We start from the raw sequence: 9,805 nt of genomic DNA on the forward strand, positions 1-9,805 counted from the left end.
GCCCTACAGTAATAGCTGCACTTTCCTTCACCACAAGCCAGTGTCAGTAGACTGGCTTTACTGTGTGGGCAAGTGGACCCAAGTCCAGGTTCAGTAACATGGCCACCCCATAGTCAAAGGAGGCTAGAAAATATACTTCCTTAATTGGGTTCATTGCTGCTCCAAAATGGGAATCCTATGGGTGTATCAGTTTCCTATTGCTACTGTAGAAAAAGTTAACACAAACTTGTTGGCTCAAAACAATATCCATTCATTCTCTTTCTGTTCTGGAGGTCAGAAATCTGCCGTGTCTTAATGGGCTACAGACAAGGTGCGGGCAGGGCTGCAATCCTCCTGGAAGTCTAGGGGAGAAAGTTTCCTTGCCTTTCCCAGCTCACAGAGGCTGCTTGCATTCCTGGGTCTGTGGCTTCCTTCTATCTTGAAAGCCAGCAAGACCCAGTCAAGTCTCTTCTGAGTTTTTATCTGTCTGGTTCTCCTTCTTCTGCCTCCCTTTTCCACTGTTAAGGACCCTGAGATTACTTTGGTTCCATCTTGATCATTTAGTATCATCTCCCATCTCAAGATCAGTAAGGAATCAAAAACATTAATTTCCCTCCACCATTTAAGGTAATGTACCCACAAGTTCCGGGAATTAAGATATGGACATCCTTTTTTGGGGGGAGTAATTTTTCTGCCTACCACAGTTGGAAGGGAAGAAAAAATATATATATATCAGGTGAGGGGCTACCAGCAGCATCTACCATTTTGGTGACTATACGCAATGCTGAAGTAAAAAGTTCAAGTAAATAATGCCTTTTTACTCAGTATGACAATCTCTAGGTCTATCCATGTTGCTGCAACTGGCAATATTTTGTTCTTTTCATGGCTGAGTAATACTCCATTGTATATGTGTACCACCTCTTCCTATCCATTCATCTGTTGAGGGACATTTAGGTTGCTTCCATGTCTTGGCTATTGTGAATAGTGTTTCAAAGATAAGTCAGACAAATATATGATATCGCTTATATGTGGAATCTAAAAAAAGGGTACAAATGAACTTATCTACAAAACAGAAATAGAGTCACAGATGTAGAAAATAAACTGACAGTTACCGGGGGGAAAGGAGGGAGGGGAGGGATAAATTGGGAGATTCGGACTGATATATACACACTACTATATATAAAATAGATAACTAATAAGGACCTACTGGGCAGCACAGGGAACTCTATGCAATACTCTGTAATGACCTATATGGGAAAAGAACCTAAAAAAGAGTGGACATATGTATATGTATAACTGAACCACTTTGCTGTACACCTGAAACTAACACAACATTGCATATCAGCTGTACCCCAATAAAAATTAAAAAAAAACAAACACACACGCTTTTTCCCACTTTCAACAAGATTATAATATCCAGGAATTTAAGAAACAACCCTGAAGTATCTGATTTTTAGAGTGTAATTAGGAAACTGCGGGTCAGGAAGGTTGAGCAGCCTGTGCTAGGCTGCTGAGCAGCACAGCTGGGATTTGAAATTGGGGGTCAGGGGTCAGGGGTCAGGGGCATGTTGGAAGCAGAGCCTGGTTCTCTTTCACCAGGAAGCCACATCATGTTTGTACACAAGGTGGAGAAATTTTCTGTAAGGGACCAGATATTGAGGCTTTACGGCTGTTTGGTCTCTATCACACGACTCAAGTCTGCTGACAGCCACAGAGAATAGTAAACAAACAGCCTGGTGGCTGAGTTCCAGCAAAACAAAAGCAGCAGGTGGACCCAGTTTGGCCCAAGGGTCTAGTTCACTGAGCCCTGGTCTAGGCAACGATATCTTTGATAGTTTGTTTTATGAAACCTCCTTGAACCCTGAGTTAGTGCTGAGTCATGGCTCCTGTGGAAACATGGAGCCAGGCTCCTGCACGTCTCTGGGCACACATTTTTGTGAACCGATCAATACAGAACCTGGTTTTATGTGTGTTTCTGTTTGAAGACACTTGTTTAATGTATAGTTGAGTTATTAACATTGAACTCATGCCAGCATCTCTGTAGCTCATGATTGAGTAAAGCTCATCTAACATGTATTTTCCCCAAAAGGCACATCACAGCCTTCTTGTCCTTAGGACCCTGGGCAGCATTTCAGCATGATGCTCGAGGGCAATTTTAAACAGTAAAGTCATCAACGAGAAGCACAAGAATGAGAAAACTGTGTCACTAAATAGACTGAAAAGGACGCTAGTTTACAGGGTGAGAGCCGAGACCAGGAGGCAGAGTCCCTTGGTTCCCCCTCAGCTGGGACCGTGTGTGTCAGGAACTCAAATTTCCCACTGCTCTGGGCACATCTGCCAATGACCATAAAAGCACCAAGAGTATTGATTTGGGGTTACAGATAAATGTTAGCAAGTAGGTGAATGCACAAATATGGAATCCGCAAATACTAAGGACCAGCTGTGCATGATGTTGGTAACCAGGTTACCTTCACAATGAGAGATGTCATATTTGACATGCTTGGTGACCGTAGGACGCTGACATCACCAATGAGAACGGACCCTGGCCAGGCCCCGCCCACAGCATCACTGGTGGGAATCTACAGTTCTGCAGGTCAGAGTATTATGACGCGGTGCTCAGAGGAATAGCATGTAAGTAGCCACATTATCCACAGAACTGGGAAACTAAAAGCCCTGCCCAGGCTGGAGCAGTGACCCATGTCCCACACGATGCCTGTGAAGCCTGGTGCTAGCACAGGGCCCGAGGTGGGGGTCGGGGGAACTTCATACATGTCAACCAGACAAGTGACCAAGCTTGGGCCCCCAAGGCCTGGTGTCCTGGATAATGACCCACGGTTCTAGTGTGATGTGGCCTTGGGCAGGCTACTTAGCCTTCCTGTGCCTCGGTTTCCTGACCTAAGAGTAGCCACCTCACGGGAGCTTTGGGAGAACCGGAGTTGTCGTCTCTTCTCATCCTGTAAAATCCCAATAAGATGAGCTACGTCTGCGCTTATGGATCTCTCTATCTTATTCCATTTCACATGCAGAAACCAAACCTGGAACATCGTGCCCAGTGATGGATCCCACATAGTAGAAGACAAACTAAAGAGATGCCGTTTGCGACGATACGGACGGACCCGGAAGATATTAAGTGAAATAAGCCTGACACAGGAAAACAAACACTATATGACGTCATCGATATTGAGAACCTCATAAAGTCAAAGCCATAGAAGCAGAGAGGAGAAAGGTGGTTGCTGAGGGCTGGAGGGGAGGGGGGAATGGGGAGACATTGACCAAAGGGTACAAAGTTCCAGTCATACGATGAATAAGTCCTAGAGATCCACTGTACAGCATAACGGCTACCGTTAGTGGTACTGTATTGCATACATAGACATTTGCCAGGAGGGTAGATCTTATGTTAAGTGTTCTTATCACACACACAAAAATATTAGGAAGTAGGAGGAGGAAGAGGAAGAGGAGGAGAAAGAGAAGGGGAAGAAAAGAGGAAACTTTGGGAGGTGATGGATGTCACCTATTACACTTAGGTGGTGATGATGGTTCCATGGGTGTCTATCTCCAAATTTATCAAGTCATGTCTGTTAAATATGTACAGCTGTTTCTATGTCAATCATACCTCAACAAAGTGCTTAAAGGTACTTTATCTCAACTGTCCAAAGCACAGATAGAGTAGAGGCTCTATTCTATCTCGCGTGGTTTCAAGCTTCAGAATTCTAGCTGGTTCTGTTGGACAAGGAGATGTAATGGTTGTGTGAGGTATAAACTACAGCAAAGTCAGAAAACAGATTAGAAGAGCTGTTTCTTACAGTGGAATTTGACCCCAAAACAAAATGGCATACAACCGTGCCGCATGGTTTGGGGTGAAATTCTCTCCCAAACAGGCAAAGTCCACGTGCCAGGCTCCAAGACAGTTGCTGAGAAGCTTGACGTTTGTCAAAATGAGACGTTCAGGGTTTTCTTGAGGACCTTTCAGAAAGTCCCCACCAAGTGCAAGGGGCCAACAGCTCAGTGACAGGCAGCAGGATGAGCCGGCCAGTTCTAAACCCCGCCAGCTGGGCCTTTGTGGCTTTCTGTGCGTCAGGTGGTAATGCTGTGACCTTTCCCAAATGTGTGGAAATAGAACTTTGATTAACATATTTGTACTCCTCGTAGAGACCTTTGTATATATACAGGGCAATCTGTTTGTTGGGTGAATACTTTGTACTTATTTATTTTTAATAAATTTATTTATTTGTTTGTTTTTTATTTTTGGCCGCGTTGGGTCTTTGTTGCTGCGCTCAGGCTTTCTCTAGTTGCAGTGAGCGGGGACTACTCTTCGTTGCAGTGTGCAGGTTTCTCATTGTCGTGGCTCCTCTTGTTGCAGAACAAGGGTGCACAGGGTTCAGTAGTTGCAGCATGCTAGCTCAGTAGTTGTGGCGCATGGGCTTAGTTGCTCCGCGCGGCATGTGGGATCTTCCCGGGCCAGGGCTCGAGCCCATGTTCCCTGCGTTGGTAGGTGGATTCTTAACCACTGCACCACCAGAGAAGCACACTTTGTACTTATTTGAAGACTATTCTGGATCCATTTCTGCCATATGTTGCAAAATATTGAAAAGTATCTCCCTGGGAACAGAGGCAGGTCAGGCCTGGGTCAAGAGTGGCTGGAGTCAGTCCTTCTGGACCTGGACAGACCAGAGAAGGGGAGGACACCAGTGGCTCTTATCAGAAGGGTGCCTGCAGGGCCCCGGGGTGGAAGGGCTGGGCTCCCCTTGCTCAGATCCTGTGACGTCTACACTGGGCAAGGCTCATGCAGAGTGCACGTTCCTCATATTGCCGTGAGGCTGAGCATGAAGGTCTGGTCCCACAGAGGGTAGAGCCCAGCCTCCTGAAGTTGGTTCAGGTGAGGCGTTCACTGTGGACCAAGCTCCTGTGCACCCATCGCATCCGTAGGATGCCTTCCTCAGAGCCTCTCTCTGCCCAGGACCCTCAGCCCTGGCTTTGCCTGAGCCACGAGGCATCTCCTGAGCCTCCTGGGGACCCCAGCTGCCTGCCCAGAGGAAGCCCTGCTCCAGCACCATCAGCGCTGGCCTGAGGCTGAGCGGCTCCCTGCCCTTGTCTCTGGTACTGGTACCACTTCTTGAACCTGTTAAAATGTCAAAGGCTTGGGACCTGGCTCCCGAGCAGCTGTCCCAGGAAAGTGCAGTCCCGTTAACTTGGGGAAAAATTTGGTCAACATGACCCAGGGCACAGGAGCACACACTCCCCCTTTTTCCTTCTGCCTGGGGGCTGCTTTGCCTAGAGCCATCCTGCACAGCAGAGCAGGTTCACCTGCTGAGCACCTACCTGGCTGTGGCTCTCCCTGGCACTGCTTCCCCGCTGCTGTGGACTGAATGTGACCCCCGCCCCCCAAATTCATATGTGAGATGGTATTTAGAGATGGAGTCTTTTGGAGGTAATTAGGTTTTCATGAGGTCATGTGGGTGGGGTCCTGTGATGGGATTAGTGTCCTTAAAAAAGGAGACACCAGAACTTACTTCCTCTCTCTCTCTCTCTCTCTCTCTCTCTCTGTCTGTCTCTGTCTCTGTCTCTGTCTCTGTCACATTAGGACACAGCGAGAAGACCACCATCTTCAAACCAGGAAGGACGTGGCCCTTGCCAAATCTGCAGACACCTTGATCTCCAGAACTGTGAGAAATAAAGGTCTGTTGTTTAAGCCCACCAGTCTGCATTTGTTATGGAGCAAATGAAAATGGCAGCCCTGGTGTCTCTTGCCCCAGTACAGCACCAGCATGTAATCCTTTCCCCAGGCTCTGCTTTCTGGGGAATGCAGGGTTGGTTTCAATTATTCAGTTTTTAAGACAGAGGTTAAGAGATCTATCTCATAGGCTTGTTATGAACATGAAATCAAACATATGGAAGGTAACATGTATTGTGCATTAACTGTAGTTGGATATTGTGCTAAGACTTTCACATTCACAATCTCTCAAACAACCTATAGGGGTCATCCTATTGTCACCTGTTTCCCAGATGTGGAGAGTGAAGGATTCGAAGAGGTATGGCCAAGGTCAAATTGTGGTGAGGTCAGGGGCTGCACAGAACTTTGTACCCACAGGTCTGGCACAGGGATGGCATCTCCTTACCCACCACCTGCATGATCTGTAATCTGTCCAGGAGGACAGGCCAACATGTGGAAGGGGTTCACAGACAAGAGTTTCCCTTTCCCTCCATCTGTCTTTACAATTATTATGGAACATTGGCTGTTTTTATTTCAAGATAGTTTTGTGACATGTGGTAATCCCCAAATGTGTGTTTCTAGCTGTGGGGAGAATCATTCCTGCAACATCCCTATAATCACTTGGACCGCATTGGGAATTGAGGTTCAGAAACAACAAAATGAATGGACTGTAGAACATACACCATTAAATTATTCTGCAAGATCCTTAAAATGAGTAAGCACCCATCCTGCTATTTATTCTTGGAAGCTGGTGGTTGTTTCTGAAACTACTTATAGCATCTTGATTTGTATTATATTATCAAAAAGTTATTCAATTTTATTATATTGGGTTCTTTTTGACTTAACAATTTTACAAGCAACTTTCTTATCCCATAAAAACAGATAAATTAAAAGTTGCTGTGGGGATTGAGTCGTACTTGAGTTTGGAGCCCCTCACCTTTGTTCTCCATAAGTTTCACTCACAGCAGGAGGGCCATGCACAGTGTCCTGTCCACCAACTGCTTCCCTTTCGACCTTAGAGGACATTATTATCGCTCATAGGAAGCCAGCCATGGTGGGCTACTTGCAGATAATTTGGAACCATTATTGGAGAAATTGATACTCTACGTGGTTCCTGGGCAGTTCTTAGGCACACGGCTGGTGCACACAATCCAACTGATGCTATAGGAGAGAAGCAGGTGATGGGCCTTCAGGCCAGAGCTGAGGGGCCAAGTGCAGGGCCTGGGGGGTGGGGGGCAGTGGAGGGGGGTGGGCAGGAGGCAGCCTCTTCAGGGCAGGGCAAGAGGAAAGCTGCAAAGAGGGCGAGCTTTGGCTGTGTTGGGAAGATTGGTCCTTGTCCAAGATACTGATGGGAAGGGAATCCCTGGATGTGAAATATGGGGAACAAAGCCAGGGGGACGGAGCACATCCAGCAGCGTGCTCAGTGCAGATGAGTCGGGGTAGGAGCGGGAGGGGACGAGACTGGTGAAACAATGGGTAAGTGACGGTAGTCTTCCCCTGGACCCCCCAGACAGTCAACCACAGCGACAAGTAAAACTGACCAGGTGATTGTAGAGGCAGTGAAGTAAACACACTAATGATGAGCGAGAAAGGACCCAAGGCTCCCTGTGCCTCAACTCTAAGGTGGGGGTGTCAGGCCCCACCCGGGTCCCGTCTGTCTGTGCCTTTGATGAGGAAGGAAGAAAGGAGAAGAGGCGGAGCGGGTAGAGGGGCAGGAGCACGGGTACCTCTGTCTGGTGGTCGGCGGTCGGTGTGGGGAAGCATCAGGGTCTACGGTGGAATAACGGAAGGTCCTGGTGAGGGCAGCTCCTACTGGCTTCCTCCGCAAGCCGCCGCCTTACACTCCTGCTCTGGAGCCTGTGGCCTATCCCAGTTTGGATGCAACTGTCTTTTGAACTGTGTGCGCATTACAACCCCACACCCTCTCATACCCTGAGGATCTCAGGCTGCAGCTGGGATTCATCGTGGGATCTTAGGGTCTGTATTGCGCACCACGTACTAGATGGAGGATGCCATGGCTTTCAGAGGCAAACGTGACCACAGAAAGGACCTTCTGGGGACACAGAAGCAAAGGGCTTAATATATCCTGAGGGGCAGGGTGGGGCGGGGCTGCCCCCTGCCTGCACTGTGTGGTTGTGTGGGTGTGGTCCAGGTGGGATGGACAAAGCCCCCTGTCCCCTTACCCCCTTCATTCTGGGTTTCCCTTCACACTCAAGCAGCTACTCCCACGATAACTATGAGATGTTGACCTTCACCCACCTGCTGAGTTCATGCTATAGTACTCAACAATGCAATGGCCCTCAGCAGAAAGAGGTACATTGTGATTAAAAAGCACAAAAACACCAGGAGAAAAGATTGTGGTTTAACAATTTTGCATCTGACCACTATTTTTCATGGGGGAAATAATGAACAGGTACATCAGGATGAATTATGTGGTGAGCAGTACAACACCCCATTCCAGGGATTCTGGATTCATAAATATGAATGCCCCTGTCCACAAACATGCCAGCTGGAAGACACCCTCATCAATCACTTCACGAATGCTTCCTTCCAAATAAATGACCTTTCACATTGGGCCACCTGCTTCCTCTGACTCAGGATGCTGGGCTGGGGCGGAGGGAAATACAGCTGGTGTGTTAGTCTGGGTTCTCCGGAGACACAGAGAATAGGACATATATGTCAGGGAATGTGGCTCAGTGTTTCTGGAGGACCGTGATATGATGAATGGATGGACAGATAGACAGATAAGTGTGATTATAGTCTCTCTATACATATCTCTGGATATATAGATATATGTAGAGATATCTATATAAATTATCTATATATTTACATATATCTATATATAATCTATACTTCTAGCTATAGATATATAGAGACAGAGAGAGGAATTTATTTTAAGGAATTGTCTCACATGATTCTGGGGGCCAGAAAGTCTGAAGACCATGGATCAGGCTGGGAGTTCAGGTAAGATTTGCCACGGCAGTCTCAAGTCTGAATTCCCCAGGGCTGCAGGCTGGAATGTAAGGCAGGGTTTCTGTGTTGCCATCTTGAGGCAGAATAGCTGCTTCTTTGGGAAACTTCGGTCTAGCTTCTTCTTTGGGAAACTTCAGTCTTTGCTCTTGGGGCTTCAACTGATTGGATGAGGCCCACCCACACTATTAAGGGTAATCTCCTTTATTTAAAGTCAATTAACTGTAGATGTTAATCACATCTAGAAAGTACCTTCACAGCAAGAGGTATACCGGTGTTTGACCAAAGAAACAGCACAGCCTAGCCAAGCTGACACCTAAAGTAACAACCCCAGCTGGTGTCTATTCCCTTCTTTCTGGAACTCCATCAGGATGAATAGTCATCTTTTCCCAGAGAGCAACCATGCTGCTGGGTCAGCTACCTCACTGTCCATGGACCAGAGAGATCCGTGGTGGTAGGAGATCACAGAGGGAGGAGCATGGTTTCTTTCTTTCCCTCTAGAAATTTCCTTGTGAAGGCAACTTCAGGTTTCAGGTCTGCTCTCTCAGACAGGGGGTGGCAAAATGATCCAAATTCACACAAGGAAGATAATTTTTGAATATAATTTACACACATTGACATGCTCAGATATCAAGTAGAGTATTCCATGAGGTTCTATGAATACTACGAAGGCACAGAGCACTTTCACCAGCACACATCTGCTGCCTCACCTTCCCAGTCCCTCCCTCCCACCCAGAAACCATGGGTCTCTTGCTTATTCTAGACATTTATACCTATTGAATTATACAGTATGTGCTTTTCTGTTTGGCTTATTCCAGTCATCCTATTATTCTGAGAATTACACCTGTTACATGCTTATCAGTCATCTATTCCTTTTTAAAAAATTTTCACTGAGTACTAATTAACTGTATGAACAAGCAGAGCTTATCCATTCTGTTGATCAACCGTCCAGGTTTGACGGTTATAAAAGTCTTATAAGAGGTTTTGCATGGACATACATACACATTTATTTTGCACACACACCAGGAGTGGAATTACTAGGTCATAGAAGTAGATTTAACACTTCGAGAAACTGAAACTTCGCCAAAATGGCTGTATGTTTCACAGTCCCGCCAACATGTGCAGGGTCTGGCTGCCCCAGAGCTG

The 9,805-nt window shown here is 46.8% G+C and overlaps 1 long non-coding RNA gene across 1 annotated transcript; it reads left to right on the forward strand.

Moving 5' to 3' along the window:
- The first annotated feature begins 2,556 nt into the window (after positions 1–2,556).
- LOC125963815 (uncharacterized) lies at positions 2,557–5,666 on the forward strand. The gene is made up of 3 exons (XR_007476229.1): positions 2,557–2,610; positions 3,006–3,205; positions 5,561–5,666. It is a non-coding gene; the product is annotated as an uncharacterized LOC125963815 (long non-coding RNA).
- The last annotated feature ends 4,139 nt before the right edge of the window (positions 5,667–9,805 follow it).

This window comes from Orcinus orca, chromosome 3, assembly GCF_937001465.1.
Source record: "Orcinus orca chromosome 3, mOrcOrc1.1, whole genome shotgun sequence".
NCBI classification, from domain to species: Eukaryota; Metazoa; Chordata; class Mammalia; order Artiodactyla; family Delphinidae; genus Orcinus; species Orcinus orca.